At 38.9% G+C, this 19,173-nt stretch overlaps 1 protein-coding gene and 2 long non-coding RNA genes across 3 annotated transcripts in view; 2 read left to right on the forward strand and 1 right to left on the reverse strand.

Annotated features, from left to right (window-relative positions):
• The window catches only part of LOC114457987 (uncharacterized), a 98,122-nt gene that overhangs the window by 40,300 nt on the left and 38,649 nt on the right, over positions 1-19,173 (forward strand). The gene's annotated exons all lie outside the window — the stretch shown is intronic.
• LOC114457991 (uncharacterized) lies at positions 2,269-4,181 on the forward strand. The gene is made up of 3 exons (XR_003672978.1): positions 2,269-2,809; positions 2,889-2,953; positions 3,476-4,181. It is a non-coding gene; the product is annotated as an uncharacterized LOC114457991 (long non-coding RNA).
• LOC114457992 (uncharacterized) lies at positions 11,048-11,889 on the reverse strand. The gene is made up of 3 exons (XR_003672979.1): positions 11,853-11,889; positions 11,626-11,735; positions 11,048-11,149 (listed from the first exon to the last, which is right to left on the reverse strand). It is a non-coding gene; the product is annotated as an uncharacterized LOC114457992 (long non-coding RNA).

Consider the following 19,173-nt stretch of genomic DNA (forward strand, 5'->3'; position numbering starts at 1 on the left):
GAGTGTGAGTCATCTTTCAGAACACTCATTGAGAGATTAACTTCCGCTCCTATATTGGCTTTCGCAAACCCCAAACTCCCATATGTACTGCATACAGACGCTTGCTGTGAAGGACTGGGGGCAGCTCTTTATCAGGAGCAGGACGGGAAGTTAAGGGTAGTAGCCTATGCCAGCAGAGGCTTATCCAAGAGTGAGAAGAACTACCCAACTCACAAGCTAGAGTTCCTAGCGTTAAAGTGGTCGGTTTGTGAAAAGTTTTGCGATTACCTATATGGTACAGACTTTACCGTCCTAACTGATAACCCGCTTACGTATGTCCTCTCATCAGCTAAGCTTGACGCAGCTGGACACCGCTGGCTAGCGGCCCTCTCGACCTTCCAGTTTAACATCAAGTATCGAGCTGGACATGCCAATGGCGACGCAGATGGGTTGTCACGAAGACCCCAGGCAGCTCCTCAGGAAGATTGCAACTACTTGGAGGAAAAGGAACGGATTAGGACAATGACAGAACGTCTACTAGAGGGGGAGATTCCATCAGATGCAGTTTTTGCTGTTTGTCAACGTCATTCAGTAGCCACACACTTACCTGTCCTTGCTGAATCCCTCGCAGTTGACGCTTCCTCTTTACCCGACCTGTTTACTGACAATGGACAAAGCGCATTACCTGGCATGACAAAAGAACACTGGCATGAGGAACAAAGAAATGATCCCTCCATTGAGAAAATCATTGGCCTGATTGAAAAAGGACACAAGCCCCACTTCAAAGCTGTAACAGGTGAGCCACCTGAAGTAAAGTTGCTCCTTCGGGAGTGGGAAAGACTTGAGCTTATCGATGGTGTCCTTTACAGAAACAGTTTTGACAGAGGCGACAAAATCCAACAGCTTGTCCTGCCTGAGAAATACAGAGACAGAGTCCTCAAAGGCTTTCACGATGAAGTTGGTCACCTCGGGCCAGAGCGTGTGTTCAGTCTTGCCCGTGCCAGATGTTATTGGCCAAAAATGAAAGAGTCTATTGAAAAGAAATGTCACACATGCGAACGCTGTTTCCGCAGAAAAGCCCAACCACAGAGAGCAGCGCCCATGGTTGAACATTAAGACAACCTACCCTCTAGAGCTTGTTTGCATGGACTACTTGTCCCTAGAGCCTGACAATCGTGACATTAGAAACATATTGGTCATTACCGACCATTTCACTCGGTTTGCCATAGCTGTGCCAACAAAGACCAAAAGGCCAGAACTGTAGCCAAGGCTCTCTGGGAAGACTTCCTGGTCAACTATGGGTTCCCTAGTCGCCTCCATAGTGACCAGGGGCGTGACTTTGAATCTCACACAATCAAGGAGCTGTGTTCACTGATAGGGGCTGAGAAGGTGCGTACCACCCCGTACCATCCCCAGGGGAACCCTGTCGAACGCTTTAACAGGACCCTAATCAGTATGCTCGGGACTCTAGAGGAGAAGGATAAACATCACTGGCGAGATTTTGTGAAGCCTGTTGTCCACGCTTACAATTGTACGAGAAATGACTCAACAGGTTACTCACCGTATGAGCTAATGTTCGGCAGGCAGCCGACCCTCCCAGTTGATCTCATCCTTGGTCTGAAACCTCCAACTGAGACCCATACCACACATTCAGACTATGTCCAGAACTTGCGCCAGCGGACTCAAAGAAAGCTATGCACTCGCTGCAGAGAACTCCAGAACGTCGGGGTGATAAAGAAACAGCTCAGATTTGATGCTAAAGTGAAAACTGCTGAGTTGACAGAAGGAGATCGTGTTTTGGTGAAAAAATGTCAATATCAGAGGAAAACACAATTAGCTGATAAATGGGAGAGGACAATTACGTTGTTGTGAAACGGATTGATGGTGGTTCCTGTGTACGTCGTTAAGCTGAGACGGAAATGGTCCGATCGTACGCTTCACAGGGACTTACTCCTACCCATGTGGATTTTTGCCAGTTGAGACTACTCCTGAGCCAGAGTCACACCAATAAGTAAACGACAAAAAAATGCACTTGAGAACCGACAAGTCGAGAGCCAGGACATGGGATGTGATCATTCAGAAGAAGATGAAGAGTATGATGATACTATGTTACAGGAGCCCCTGCCGTTCATGACATGGGGACCTTATGTGCAAGAGTTGTGAAAGTACTCTACTAGTGACCCCCAGTCCTTTCTAAACCCATGGCTCCTGAGTTCCGATCACCAGAACCCCAAACCAGTCACGATAACTCAGTCATGCCCTTTGAGTCCAAACGGCATAATGAGGCCTGTAAGCCAGTCTCCTGAGCAAAGTGAGCATGTCATTATCGACATTCCAGAAAGTGACATATTGCAAGATTCAGAGGTCACAGACTCTACACCAAATCAAAGTGCACAAAGCATTGGAACTCCTCACAGAACATCAGAGACTAATGCTGGAGATGTACCAAGTGAGCCCAGACGTTCACACCGAGAAAGACGTCCCCCACCAAAGTTAACCTATGATGAATTAGGGAAACCTCTGATCCTTGCCCTAACGCAATTTTTTGGGAAACTCCAAGAAATCCTCCCTGACCATCGGATGCTCTGTAGAGTCTAAAGCGCATGCAGAGCCTCATGCGGTTTAGAGGGGGAGGGTGTAACCCTGTTATTTTTGTCTGTTTTATCTTACAAAACACTTTAAACACTTGTTAAAACGAATGAGGTGTGATTCCGAGTTTCGCCAGAAGGGGCAGCGCACTAAAACACTTTTAGCGCTCTTCTTCGTTGGTTTTCTTCCTCTGGCATCCATCTTGCTAAGCTGAGCACACCACAGAGAGGCAAAACGAGAGGTAAACTTTGAATAAAGGTGTTTTAATAATCTAAATAGATCCAGAGACTAACTATCATAACTGTAAATATATCCTGCAGAACCTGTGATGGTTTTGATCCAGTTGGAACTCAGAAACAAAATCGTTTTGAACATTGTTATCCTGGTGAGTGTTGATCACATTTTCTCTGTGTTAGCATGCTAGTGTTGCTGATAAAATATGGAAATGACCATAAATGTATTTGTGAACTTTGCTAATGATAAAAACCAGTCAGGGTAATGTTTTATTGTTTAAACTGACTACTGAAAGAGTGAATTTATTTGTGTGTTTTGGAAATCGCCTTCAACGTAAAAATGGTATTGAACAATGACAGTGAACTACAAGATGCACATGTCTAGACTTTGTAGAATCACATGTAAATGTGATATGCTACCTGTATATTTTGGGATGTTTACCATACTGTGATTTATATTTCAGTTAATTATTTAAATGATTTATATTTTATATATATTTTATTGAAGAGAAATACTTTTATTTGTGAAATGTATGCCAATTTTTGATTGTCATACTATTTTATTTTGTTATCCCAGCTGATAAGCTAAATTTGAGTTGAGTAATGGACATTAATATGAATAAGAACACAGACTGATTTTCTGCACGTTTTGCAGACTGGTTTTTTTTATGGAGGATTCGTCTGGATCTGATTTTTGGTTCTGCTGAATCGGGATTCCTTCACGTTCACCCTGGTGCCTGGTTCCCTGGTCTACCTCCTCATCTAACAGCGCTGCAACGGTTACATCGGGTACCCCTTTTGTTTTATGGACGCTGAATATTAACAGTAGTGGTAAAATCCTAATTTGAGTGCACTCAGAGGTTAATTTTATATGCTACCACACTATTTTGGTTTTGTCCTTTTATTTTAAGTATTTTCCTGAGATCTCAGAGGTAATATTGTGGCCGATCTGTACATTTATTGTTATGTTCAAATGAATCTTTTTTTTTAATCAACAAAGAGAACGAAACTGAAAACCAAATATTAATACAAACTTAACCTTTAAACTTGCTGTGTGCTTCTTTTGGGGTGGAATCTACCAGTTATTAAACTGATAGATCAATTTACAGCCAGCCTCCTCATCGAATCTAGATTTTGATAACCTTACCTTAGGATCTTAGGATTGTTATTACAGAACAATCACCGTAGGGTTACACAGACATCCGTGTTAAAAACATATGGTAAAAATACAATTTTAAAAAAAAAAAAAAAAAAAAAAACAGCAGAAAATGTCTCTGTTTAGGGTTGAATGTTAAAATAAGGTGAATAAATAAATAAAGGACATCCTGGATTTGTGTTTTTTCTCTTTTTATCTTTTTAAATATTATAGAAGTATCGGATCGGGACTCGGTATCGGTCAATTCTCAAAATCAAAGGACTCGATCTCGGAGGCAAAATAACTGATCGGGACATCCCTAGATAGAACATCAGAGTGTCCAGACTAGTTGAGCTGTGAACTGTTAGCTCCAGCATCAAGAACCTGAAACAGAAAAGAGAGAGAAGGGTGAGGAGAAGGCACTGACTGCAGAAAAACATGATACAGTATTATCAGGTCTACCTGCATGGAAACATCTGGTGCTAGACTATGTGTGAGTGGAATGAGAATGAGTATGGGTGGACATCAGTGTAAATGGTGTGTAAGCAGTGTGGTGGGTATACGAGGTTCAGAACTGGGGAGGAGTTGTCTACAACCCTGCACGACTGTGTCCTGACTGGACTTCACCCATTGCAGCCCATTAGAGCTATGTGTAGATAGTGGATAGTGTTTGAATTTAATGTTGCTGTTCTACTACTTAATTTGGTTTTAGTTTCTATTTTAGGTTCAGGGCATTATTCCTAGAGGTTAATACTATTATACGATATATGCTTTTGCAAATAAGTAGGTTTTTAGTTTAGCCAGGGCGGGCTCACTCAATAGGCAGTATTGACAAATGCTCAGAGCGCCGTGGCGCCAGAAAATTATGGTAAAAGTACGTTACTTGAACTGCTTTTATTTTGAAAACCTTCCGGCCGCACCACTGTCTCCAAGATGGGGTCATGGTTGTTCTAAGTTCTGGGTGATCTGCAACCGAGCCAAACTTGTGTTAAGTTCCTACGTGAACCGGCTCAAAGTCCTGAATTAAATCAATGGGATGGACGTGAATTAGCCTTTAATCGGATTCAACGGTGATTTTATCAATCAGTTTGGTTTTTAAGAATAGAATCTTTAAAAAAAGATATCTTTAATTTTCCCGTTTCTTTGTAGCGGAGGTGCTTAGCGTCATTTTACAGAACTTCTAACAAAGTTATGTCAAGGTATAGAAAACTGTTATTTCTTTTTGAAAGTTAATAAAGCCAAAGTATAGGTTGATATACGCTTTTCATGTATTGTTTACACTTATTTTTTCCTTGATGAACTTACGTTTGTATATTTTGTAAACCAACCTTGGTTTGTATGGGCCCAATTATGAAAATAAATGATTATGTTGTCCAACTTAAAATAATGATTGTGAACAATCTGAACATTGCAATGATTTTATGAATATACTTTTGGTTATTATAAGTGCACTTAATTTGAATTAATAATTGTAAATATGAAAAATTTATTTCTCATGTAATGATAGATTACGTGATTCCTAATTTATGTTTTGACCTTCTTTAGGTCAGTTTTTTTTTTTTTTTTTTTAATCTTTTTGTACAAAGTTTGCAAAGAGTTGTATACAAGTATTTTGTACAGCTTTTGTATATTGTTATTGCGTATTATAAATATATAGATTTTTTTTGTTGCAAAATGTGGTTATTTAAAGGGGACATATCATGCTAAATCCACTTTTTTAGCCCTTAAATGCATTTTGTTGTATATTTAGAGTGCATAGAAGGACATAAAAGTTCAAATTAGTCTCTTCAGGTGCTCCGTTGATATCTTTATATTCTGTTTTGCTCATGTTTTTCAATCTGTTTCAATTTTTCTATTTTCTATTACGTTTTTTGAACTATTACATCACAGTATTTGCAGCGGAACTGCCAAATTAGTACATCAACTCCTGGTCCAACACTTTGAGCAATCCTCCATTTTTATTTCTCGCTTTTATTTTGTAGTCCAGCTCAAGGATGCAGAAGTTACGAGAGGATAAATCAAAATGTTTGGTTGTTGGATGTAGTAACCCACACGCTTCATTACAACGTCTCCCAGCATCAGAACCTTTTCAAAGTGCCTGGTTGAGTTTTATTTTTTATAGAAATGTACCCACATCTGTGGGTAAGGTCATTTTTGTGTGTGACGCACTTCAAGGATGACTGCTTCAGCAACCTCCACCAGTATAAAGAAGGATTTACAGAAAGACTTTGTCTGATCGAGGGTTCAATTCCTTCTATCTTTGGAGACGACGAACAGAGCACTTCGGTAAGCTGTAAATAACGCTAAAAAGTGTGATTAAGACGTCCCTGTCATGTTTTGTTAACATTAGCAGTTTGCACCGTCTTCATATGTTAGCGCTGTGTGCTCGTTTTAGATCCTTGATGATATGGCCTACGTGATTAATTTAAGTCTAAAGTTTTCATTAGTCATTTCATTTTTGCCGTTTTTGTCTTTGAAAAGACTATTAAAATGCATTTTGTGACGTTAGCTTGGCGCTAACGTCACGGTGTTGACATTAGAGTGAGAACTGAAGTTCTGCTGCCCTGGTTTCCCTCCCCAGGTCTCCTCACACAATAGGACTGTATAGGATTTATTTCAGCAGTTTTCTGGTCCTGCTCCTGTTTTCACTTCAGTCTGTGGATGTTTGAGCTCGTAAAAAGCTGCTCACGCTGTTGTTTTTGAACTGTAACACCGTGAAACAAGAGTATCCAAATAAACTACTGACTGACTATCGACTGTGAGGCTGGTGTGAGGAACAATAGATGTTAGAACTTCTACCATTTGACACTTTTGCAAAAAAAAAAAAAAAAAAATTACAGCTTTTTTTAGGATAGTAAAAAAATATTTTGCACGTTATAAATACCGCTAAATACCCTGCTGCACACTGTGCACATAAAGCTGAAAGTCTAATGCTATTTCACTACATGTCATAAAGTACTATTCAGCAGTAGTATATATGAATGTGACAAAACAACATTGTTTATTTTTTACTCTAATATGTAATATACTCAATTTTTAAACTTTACCTATTTCCAAGCACTTAAATTATATCAAAATAATGTTTTAATCTAATCCACAACAAAAGCAGTACATACTCGGTCAAATATGAGAAATACAAAGCGTCCCTGAATGCAACATTGTTGTACACATTTAAGACTGAATGAAGCACATCCGCGGAGCAACAAGCTCTTACCGGCGGTGTCTTCTCTTATGAGCGAGTCAGTTTGTAGTAGGGAAAGTCCTCCAAACATGCAGTGCATGGTACAGCTGTTCATGTGCTCTCTGATCCTTGCTGCTGCAGAGAGCATGCCAAACACTCAGATGTTCTGCTCATTACCCACACGTGTGCACCTGCTGAGCTACTCAGGTATGCAGCAGAGGAGGAGGCAGAGCTCACCAACAGCACGCCCATTGTTTGACCCAACACGGAGAAACTCACAACAAACCTTTTATTTAACACACAGGACCACATGAGAACTGTTTTCACCTTTATTTTGACTGTAGTTTTGAAGCAACAGCTCAACAATGACACACTTTGGTGTCTAATTGCAAACAATGAGGTTGTAAATTGACTGGTATCTAATCCAGAATCTAGAGCTGTGTATCATAGTGTTACAGTCAAATGTTCAGTGCTGTGGACAAAGGCCAGTCGCTCCACAGTTGTATCAGAGTTCCTGGAAGAGGTCAGTGATAGAAAGTTGTTTGTCCCCACAGTAACACGGTAGAAGTCATTATTTAACGCCTATGGTCAGATCACAGAAAGGCCCCTGACTGACATCAATAGCCTCTGCACAAAACTTCAGATTAAATGTATGAACAACAGGGAATATCAGTTTCTTAAGGAATATTGTGCCATTATGAAGCCTTTCACAGTCACACTGGACATCCTACAGGGTGAAGACACTTGTTTTTATAGAACGCATCAACCAACGCTAGAAGTTCTGACGGCCAAAATCTTAGGAATGAAAAATGGCCTATCACAAACGACCACTGGGCTGCCTGAGGTTATTGTGGGAGCAATCAAAACTCAATTTGCCACCACAATTGATTCCAAGGAAGCACTTCTGGCTGCTGTCTCCCTGCCAAAGTTCAAGCTGCGCTGGGTTAAAGAAGAAGCCAGAAGAGACCACATCAAGTTGCTCCTCACAACGGAGTGCCGACCCCTAACAGCAGAAGAGCCTACAGCCCTGATGCCCGATGCCCCTCAACCTGCTGCGACCAGCGAGGATGACTTTTTTCCCTTTGATGTACAGCCCAATGCCACGGCTGATGTGCCCATGTCAGTGGAAACAGAGGTAATGTTTTATCTCAATTCTGCCCCTGTGATGGAAAGCCTTATCCTGATGTGCTTCAACAGATATTTCAGTCAAGTGGGTAGTGAAATAGGCTAGCCCACCCCACCCCAGCCTTCTTTAGCAGAATGCTACCTCTGTTGAATAGGCTGTAAGTTAACAGCTTTCCTGTTTTTTTCTTATCTGTGTTTGTTTCATTTATTTTTAGTATTCTTGAAAAATGTGGTCATTAGCTAGAGTTCTAGCTCTAAGTTATTTTAATTTAACCAGCCTTTGTTTGGTAGCCTATGTATTAGCCATTTTTTAGCAAATTGGCCTGTGTTTTATTGATAAGCAGTGGTAGACTTTGTTTAACCTACATGTTCTTCATTATTGTGAAGTTGGACTGAAATGACTGAGCCATGTTCCTTGAGGCCTACTCCTTCAAGAGCACTTTTTGATTCTTGATGAAGCGTAAGTTATGTCCGTCCAGTGCATGCCAGCTTTGTGCTGTGAGCTTTAATTAAAATAAAATAATAGAAACAAAAAGATTGTGCGTCTTGTCACGTCATAAGGATATAGGTTACATTATAGTTGTTTCTAGCTCTATGTGTTTCATGTGAATTGGCCTAGACTTTAAATATGTACAATATCTTTATCATAATTTACCAGATTTTAACTTTGTCTGCTTTTGTGATTCTGACAGTCAATGTCACTTATTGTATTGCACCATGAGCTTTCACTGTAGATATTATATTCAGTTGTTAGTAGCCTACACAGTCATTGTGCTTTACCACATCACCCTCCACTGGATATATAATCAGCTGCAATAAACTATATTTTAGCATTTTACAATGCAACTCATACTTCTGCTGTTATTTTGGTGAAAGTAACTCAAAAGTAGTGTAACACATTACAATTCAGAGAGTAATATTGTAATGTAACTAATTACTTTTAAATGACACTAACTACTAATATGCAATTAATAGTAACTTGCCCCAACATTACTCAACACACACTTGCTCACATTTAAAATAAAATTGATTAAACACTGATAGAGTTTAAATTCCAAACATAAATAGTTTAAAGTTCATCAGTTTCATCTTTGTTGTTGGTTTAGTTAATACATCTGCAACCATTTCATTTGTTGGACAGTATTCCAAGCTCGGCTCATCCTGCTTCATTCATCACAGATCTCTCAAAATGATTTTTGACATAAATGTGCTTACATCGTTGTCCGTACACTTTGCCAAGGCTATCGCTCCTTGGTTGTCTTCATAGATTTGACAATTATACTGTAGCCCTCTAAAACATTTCAGTAACTGTAACTACAAGCACTCCTGTATTGTGGCAGCTAAAGCCATTACTCAGCCTGGCAGGTGGACAGTGCAACTGTAGGCTGTTTATTTGTTTTCCATGAAACCAAGGGACTTGTTAGAATAATGCAACACCCAGTGGTACAGTAGTGTGTTCAGAGTGAACACTAATTTAGTACTAGATTTATCTTGTATACCGCTAGCTCCGAGGAACAAATGTAGTTTATCATAGAAACATTGAAAAATGACCAATAAAAAAACCTTGAACTTTTGACTAGCTGGTTAACAAATAGCCAAAACTACAACTTTCCCGTGATGCTGGACCCACTGAAAATGACTCATGTACACGACCACAGGCAGAGATCAGGCAAAAATCCAAGAAATAAGTCAAGGTACCGGGCAGACTAAATCACATGAGGAAAACTGGTGGACCACTGGTCTATGATGAACACAAACAATCTGGAAAACAGAAACTAAAGGAGCAGAATTAAATAGAGCAGGGATAACGAGTGAAATGGGTGACAGCTGGTAGAACAGATAATGCAGATTGCACAGTAAATGAAGCAGCCTGAAACAGGAAACAAAGTGAGGTAACAGGAAGTGTCAAAATAAGACCAGAACGAAACCAAACTGTGCACTACAAAAAAGCCCTTTCTTAAAATAAGAAAAATTATCTTGTTTTGGGGTAAAAAAAAGTCTTATTTCAAGCGAAATTATCTGCCAGTGCAGTAAGACATTTGCACTTATCAAGATTTCTTAAAACAAGAAAAAAGTTCAAAAAGCTGAAGATCTTGTTTTAAGCCTTATACACTAGTTTTAGGTATTTATATTAAGATTTTATATCCTATTTTGAGCAAATCTATTCTTGATTTAAGTAAATATTGCTTGTTAGGATTTAGGCAGAGACCAAAATGTGCTCATTTCTAGTGCACCACACATCTTAAAATAAGCTTATAATTCTTGCGTAGATAGAGATACTAGATTTGAGATAGTCTTGCTTTAAGCATCAACAATACATTTACAAAAGGAGACAGTGCAGTAATAGCCTTTTTATTGATCAAAAAAATCTTTTCAGCCATTGCACAACATTGACAGTATGTTTCTTAATAGGGTTTTCTAAGATGGTGATTAAGATGAGTTTGAAATGCCAAATAATTGCAAAATGCACACCTCTCTTAAACAATATTCCTCAAGTCCTTTTAACAAAGATGAGAGTGTAAAGAATGCTCTTCCAAAACAATGAAGAAAATGCAATAACCAAATGCATTTCAGAACATACTTGTAAAAGTGAGTGTCCTACCCAACAACAGCTGCAAACTCTGTCATCGCCTTTTTATAGGCAGGGGTTGCATCATTGTCCGTGATGGGATCTTGAAGCACCTCTGTTTGCAGGGCTCGCAACAAGGATGCAATGCATTTGGGGTATGCCATGTGAAAAACGTAGTAATAAACCATAATGTAAAGAATGGCTTCCTGGAGCTTGGATTTAGGAAAAGATGAGATGGGAGTTGAGCCAGCACATATGAAGCAGCCATCCTCATCAACGAGCAGGACTGGTGTGCAGAGAGGTCGCTTCTGAAGAAACATTCCTGGTTCCTGTAATGGCTGAAAGGAAAAAAACTAAATATTATATTGTTGAATAACAATGGCTCTCAAACCTTTCGCATCAAATACAACCTAATAGTAATTTGTATTGTGCTTTGCACATTATTGTTCTCCATTCACTCCAAACACAGTAGTGGTAGGCTATATGTAGTCACAGTTTCCCCTGGGGTAGACTGACAGACTGACACTTCACACATCTACGTTAACGGTCCATCCATTCATTCACTTACACACAGATTCATCTTGGCCTACAGCACACGTTTTTTAGTGGAAGAGGAAACCGGAGTACCCGGCGGAATACTTTGCAGACACGGTGAGAAGATGCAAACTCGACACAGAAAGACCCCTCCGGCCCGGAATTGAACCCAGCACCTTCTAGCTGTAAAGCTTGAGTGCTAACCTCTGGACGACCATGTACCATGCAATAAATAGGAATCTTATAATCTTACAAGCTTACACAACACAAAAAATCTTACCAATAAGATATGGAACAGGGCGTCCGATGCATTGGACAGTTTCTTCGGAAGGGCAGCATTAGAAGGAAATAGCACTGGGAGGCACTTCAGTAGCTCAATTGCTTGTTCTTCTGCGGAAGCAAAAATAAATAACAAGATGTTATTGATATTATATACTTGAAAAGTCTAAATAACAAAACAAATCATTTTTAAATAACTCTTTTAAAAATTATCATTTCAAAAATTACCTTTAGAAAGTGACATCGGTGGTTTCATTGCCTTCTTGTAAACAGCATAGAGGAGTAATTTTTGCTGGAAGACTTCCCAGCGCTCTCTCAGCTCCTTGACATAGTTGTGCTGTCCGTTGGAAATGATTCTCCCCACTTCGTCGAGGGCCTTAAAGGTACCAGAATGTTACTTCAGGATTCCTTAAGATGAGGCAAGGGCAGCTGGCTGCAGTTTAGACAGCTGCCTAATACACATGCAAAACTAAATTAAACAAAATCTAAGGCATTAGTGGAATTTATGTAAATGACAATAGCCAGAGAGTATCAGCAAACTATAAACAAATAAAAACTTACATGGTCAATGTCTTTGAAGCAGGGATAGGCGTCAATTATCTTAGCTGCCTTGTCCGGCTCTTTTAGCAGGTCTGCATCTATGAAGTTTCTCCTTGCTTCAAATTCTAAATCCAACAGTTGGGCAACTGCCTCCTTGTCTTGTTTTGGCTTTCGAAACATTTCTTGCAGTGTTTTGTAGTGTCTGGCCTGGGAAATCTGGCTGTCGTGCAGTTTGGGACCTACACCAAAAATGAATAAAAAAACAATAATGAAATTGAGATTTGGTCTTTGTTCATTGTACAAATACATATGCAAAAAAATAATATTCATAATAATCAAAATATCAAGAGAAATATCAAAATCATACAATATGGTCAATGTGCAAATTAATAGTAATACTAAAATTTCAAAACCAATTCAGATATTAAGAAAAAAACTACACATGATACCAATATTCACTTTCTATTAGGATACCACAGTATTAATATTAATAATAAAAACAAAACAAAAACAAAGCTTGTGTACACAATCTCATTTACAGTACCAAGCTTTTATTTCTGTTCTTTTGCTGCTAGAGATCCACAAGGTGACTTGCCTGATCTAACTAGGTTCTCGCTGGCCGTATTAGGAGAGTAAACCTGTGGGCTTTCTGGGGTGCAAATGGTGTTTCTTGGAGAGACATTAGAAGAGCACGGGCTCAAGTCCAGGACTGGCTCTTCTCCCTCGTCTGTGAGTTCCTTGCCTGTAGTGTTCTCAAATGAAAGGCGTCTTCTTTTCCCATTGCCTCTCGATGGTGTAGCTCCTTGCCCTTTTCGTGGAGACTTGATGTTTTGGAGTCTCTTGCTGAGCTTCTTAAAGATATCGGACTGTAACACAAAAAAGTAATAACATTGTAAAAAGTTTTTTAAAATACAGCAGCGTCTTTCGAAAAACAAAGTAAAGACATATTCAAAACAGGTCTACTTGTAAGATATGGTTACAAGACCATACACAATAAGACAAGGCAATGTCAGGAAAAAAGTTTGGTGCCAGTTTATCACACAAATACTACCCCATTACACCTCTAGCCCTGGACAAATTAAAGTTTAAAAAAGAAAACATTAACAGTGTGCTGTCAACAAAAAATTATCAATCAATAAGTAAAACATAGGTTGATTACATACAGTATCAAGAAAATGACTTGATTAATTACTTTTCTAAAATAATTTTCAGTCCAATATCATCTTCATAAATGCTTTATATACTGTTGTCATTGTCAACATTGTATTAATAAAATAAAAAAAATATTTGTAAGCAAAAAAAATCTTCATAAATGCTGAGACATCATCTCTATGTGTTGTCTATGGGCCAGTATATTATTATCATCGTATACAACACTTACCCATGGACAGCTGGTGTTTTCCCAGTCAGCAACCATTGGATAGTAGTCCATGATTCATCTGGCCATGGCCTGCAGCCCCACTTTTGTGGGGTATTGCAGGCAGTCAGTCCCACCTGACGCTCTCACAGCAGTTATCATGCTGATAATCGTATTTCTTATCAGTCTACAGTACAGCTCTTTAGAAAGCCGGCACTCCCTTTCTCGCCCAATGCGTTTAAATTCAAAATATTCTCTCCTCACATGCTCTAATTCACTGTCAGTATAAATCACATATTGCGGGCTTGGGAGCTGCACAACTAGGACTTATTTTAACTGCAGGATGAACAGGACCCTCACTTTCTTTTGTTGCCTGCTCCTGGACACATGAAATACAAGCAGAAGAATGTGGTATTTAGAACAGACCAAAACATTAAGTTAATGCTCAAGGATAACTTACCACAGGGTGGGCCAGGTCCCAAATGGCTTTCCTTCTTCGAAAGTGTTCCGGCCCAGGAAAGAGGTCCTTTAAATCTTCTCTCGTTAAGGTTGGCAGGACATCTGCATCCACATTTGCAGCTGGCGCAAATAGAGAAATGTTATTAATTTTAAAAGTCATATATGATTCTGTGGTCATAACTGCTCGAAATTTCAAGTTTGTAAAATGTTTAAAGGAGGTTTTGAAATGTAAAATATTTATTTTAGCTGAACTAGATTGTGTGCACAGGTAAGAAACACAGAAAAGTAAAGATCCTGAACTTCAAAATAGTGCAGATCCCAAGCGCTAATTATGTGAAGTACTTTGACATTATTTTAGACCATGTTAGGAAAGAGTATTTTTTATTAAAACACATTGGATGAGATAGGCTTTCCTTATCCATGAAGGTCTAAAGGCTGCTAAAAATAGCCTGGCTTCAATTATAAAAATTTAACCATATACGTTAAAGGAATAGGCCACCATTTTTGCATACTGAAATATGCGCTTACCTGAGCTTAGACAAGTTGATACGTACCTGTCTGGTCTTTGTGCGTGACCGTTGAAGAGCGTGGTAGCTTCCAACTTCACCCCTGTTTGGAGCTATAGGAATATACTGGGAAAGGCCAATTGCTAACAACATCTTTGGTCGTTTTGCATGACTGAAGGCATGCACAAAGACTAGACAGGTACTCATCAACTCGTCTAAGCACAGGTAAGAACATATCTCAGTCTGTAAAAACGGTGGCCTGTTCCTTTAAGGTTTACCCATGGCAACCCGGCAGTTAACCCAATTGTTCTTCAACTCTTTTGTTTTCTATTAGTCATACAAAATGGCATTAATTTGAGTTTTTGAATACACTACTCAAATTACATTCATAAATGTGTTACTCATTTATTATACTATATTTCACAGTCAGAATCTTTTTTTATTCTTACCTTTTAAAACCTCGACTGCCACACGGTCACGTTCCATACTGTAAAGGACAGTTTGTCAAAGTAATCATATATATATATATATATTTTTTTTACTTTATTTGCCTTGTTTAAACATCACCAGTCTCCGTCTTCTCCACCATGGGCATGGCTCGATGTCTGGCCCGCACCCGCCATCAGCTACAAAAAACAAAACAAAAAAATAATTATCCAGTCCAACAAACCCTGTACATGTTGTGCCTTTCTGATTTGCAAATGTATCGCAATCTATTTTTTTTTATAGTAAAGCTGCTAAATGTATTTAGCATAATTTGATATTAGCCTGGCTAACTTCCTAACGTTAGCTAGTTATCCAGGCTAATATTAAATGACTCGTCCATTTTTGAAAGAAAAGAGTTATAATAGTCCACTTTAGTAACGAACGCCAAAGGGAGTCATCATCAAAGAATTAATATTATTTGCCTAAAATACCTTATTCCCGTGGTTCTCTTTGCTCAAGTTTTGTCGTTTTCTTGTATGAACTCTGAACGATCTCCTCGCGGCTCCCTGTCGCCTTCTGTGGCTGTCGAAAGTGAATTCCAATTAGCCTGAAATGGGGGTGCGTTTTCTGTTTCAGGACAAACCATAAATTAAAGGTCTCGTTAGTAATGGAATATTCACTAATAATTTATGACAATACAAAAAATACGCAAACTGTGTAAAATATAACTGATCAGATATAAAAAAGACATTAAGGTTATTTTCAAAATCCTCTCTCTTTCACGATGGCGGCGGGATGGCGCTGTGTCATTTGTTTCGTGTTCATGGCATTGACTTTAAAAGTACTACTTAGCCATGTCAACAAAGCTCATGGACGCAATCCTAAATTTCGTGCTATTTGTGGAATAGATGGCTGCACAGAAAAATATCGAGTATTTAATTCGTTCTACTACCACATCAAACGAAGACATGCATCCTACCTGGCTAATGGACGCCCACCACCGGTCACTTCTACATTGACTCACTCGCATGGTCTTGGAGATGAACGGTTCGACATACCCATTTTCTCCGGCTGTGCTTCATCCATTCATTCTACCGGCAGTGCTACCAGCAATACTGAAGCAGACTCCACCACCCTCGAAGCTAACGAAGCTAACGGCTTAAACGCAACTCTAGGTGGGACCAACGAACAAGAGCTCCTGGATGAAAAAGAGGAAAGGCACAGTCAACCTCTTGATGTTCAACCCCTTGAAGCCCAAATAACCCCCGACACGGTAAGCATAATCGACTAGCGTAATATGTTTCAGTGAATCTTCACACAATGTCACCAGGTTAGCTTAGCTACATTCGATTCAAAATGGGACTTACTGAGACAGGCTAACGTAGCATTGAGAAAGAAAAAAAAAAGAAGATTAACATGAATGCGGAGTATAACATGTAGGTGTTTGCCCATTGTAGACAATTAACGTCTATAATTGTGACAACCCAGCTGTTAATGTATACTGCAAATGTTACATACTTACCGTTAGCAGTAGCTGCGCACGATGTTTACAGTAGAGTCCACTAGCATGCAGCTTACACCTGGTAGGTCCCGTCCTTCAACTGTACAGGTAACCGGTAGGATTATAATGCGCGATGCAGAGGACACATCGCCAGACAGGTTTTTAGGCTGCAATTTAGCTGTTGTTTCACAGCCTATATAATATAATATATAATATAAATTCACTTTAGCATTCATAACAGTGGTGCGGCACTTACTTGGTGCAACCCATTATGAGGGGGATGTTGACCTGTAATAAATATTGTATCAATGAGATCTTATTACCTTTTTTTTTTTTTTTTTTTAACTACATGTTTATTTGTGGTCAAGTTTACAAAACCACCGTCATTGGTATATAATGTAAAATTGAGAATAATATGTTATAAAATGTTATGAATAATTTGATCAATTAAGGGCATAAAGTGGGAATTAAATGGGACATTTATATACAGTGCCAATGGCTAATAATTCTCTTGTTTCATGTCTCATTTCTTTTATACAGGCTTTAACCAGACGTGCTGCTGCATTCACCGTTGATGTTCGCGAAAGATGCTGCATTTCTCGGGTAAAGTATCTACCTATTTTTTAAATCATTCTTTGTCTGAGGCACATCCTCATGAAGAGGTACAGACCTTTGAATGGCGGGGAAATTTGCATAGAGTGCACCATAAACACCATGTGTTACATTGGTGTATGAATGAGAGAGTGAATGGGTGACTGGTTCCTTACTGTAATTCATGTTGGGTGTAGGATACATATGTATGTGTATATATGTATATATGCATATGTTTGTATCCATAAAATTAAGAGTACGTCCTTAAGACTGCTCTACTGTAAAGTGTCTTGATATACCATTGGCTATGATTTGGCGCTATACAAATAAAGATTGATTGATTGATTGATTGATTGATTTTGATCAAGGTGGAAAAGCGCTTTATAAGTTGAGTCCATTTACCATGGGGCTATTTCCATTTATTTTTCATTGATTTTTTTTTTTTTATTGTGGTGCTGCTTTTCCGGCACATTTTTGTCATGTTTTCATCCTTGATTTGACGCTTTTTTCAAGAAGCGTTTAGATTTGGATAATGCCAAATTGGACAAAATAAGCTCGGTTCAGTTTGGGGTTAAGAGATAGAAAATTACTGTTTCTTTTATTTTTATTTTTTGTTTATTTTTTTGGTCAATTGGTAAAGGGGGTTGTGCCAGAAAAATACAAATGCTTTTATAGTGGAAATTTTGAGAAAAATGAAAAAGAAAAGGAAATTAACTGCTCAAATAGACTACAACTACTAATAATGATAATTTTCTTTGTTTCTTATTGCAGGGGAATGTCAACAACATAGTGGCAGAAGTGCAACAGTTTCAATTTGCCCTTTTGGAAAACCTGCGAGAGAGAGTGAGGAATGTTTTTGAAAGACATGGACATATGGACTACATAGAGCACCTTCGTAATGAGACAATGGCAACAATTGTTGACTTCCCCGATCCTTTCGCCTCCTTGACCACGAGTTACATGCAGGACCAAACTATTAAAGAACTTTTTCATCCAGTTGAACCTGAAGAGGTCATCATCTCACAAAAGCTCATTAGAGTTAAGAGAGGTGGAACAAGGGTACTTAAAACTAGGAACATTTCTTTTTATTATGTGCCTCTCATCAAAATTTTGGAACAATTTCTGTGTAACCCGAGAATATCCAGTATGATTCATCACCCAACAAACTGTAGCAAAGATGGCTTTCTTAAAGACATTGTTAATGGAAGCCTTTTCAAAACTCATCCTTTATTTTCTGTTAAGCGCACAGCATTACAGTTAATTTTATATTCAGATGAAATCGAAATCTGCAATCCTCTTGGTGCACATGCTTCTGTTAACAAACTACTGATGTTCTATTACTCATTAGGAAACATTGAGCCAAAATTTAGATCAAAGCTTCCAGCCATAAGACTTCTCGCAATTGCGAAAGCTAAGGATATTTCAGAGGCTGGTGTTGATGTTATTTTGGAGCGAATCGAAAAGGATTTAAAGAAGCTTTACAGTGGTACAAGAGTCAAAACTGGAAGCACGGAAACAAATATCTTTGGTGCTGTAATATCAGTATGTGGGGATACCCTTGCTCAGCACGATCTAGCTGGGTTTAAATCTGGGGTTGGTTTTGCTTTTAGCAAGTGCAGGCATTGTGAGTGTTACTTTAACAGTATGCAAAGCAACTTTGACGAGAATGATTTTACCCCAAGAACATTACAAAATCATATCAGACAGTGTGAAGAAATGGAGAGGGCCAGTACAGAATTTCTTTAAAAAATCCCTAATGACCACTTATGGCCTGTTACGGCTGAATTTACGGTTGACCTCATTTGAAGACATGATTCATTGCTCTGGTTGAATGATGGAGTCCAGGAGAAGCATTGATGATTTTATATAAAAAATAGTTTATTCTAAACTAAGAAAAAAGGTACAAGATGGAACAAAATTAGCGTCCGTCCAGGCGGACGTCCGAAGGAAGTGCCGCGCCCCTCTCAACAGTTTCAAAGCCTAAGCTTTTTATACAGATAAGAAAAGGTCCCAACAGTGAGAGACAAAAGGGAGGGAGTCAGATGCCCATAGTGGAATTGTTGGAGGATGATGAAGATGTTATGAGAAGGTTCTGCTCCAGTCTTTATCTGTCTTGATAAGTGTGTGTGTCAGTGTATGTCTGCATGTGAGCAGAGATTCTGGCCTTGG

The sequence above is a fragment of the Gouania willdenowi genome, chromosome 24, assembly GCF_900634775.1.
Source record: "Gouania willdenowi chromosome 24, fGouWil2.1, whole genome shotgun sequence".
Taxonomy (NCBI): Eukaryota; Metazoa; Chordata; class Actinopteri; order Blenniiformes; family Gobiesocidae; genus Gouania; species Gouania willdenowi.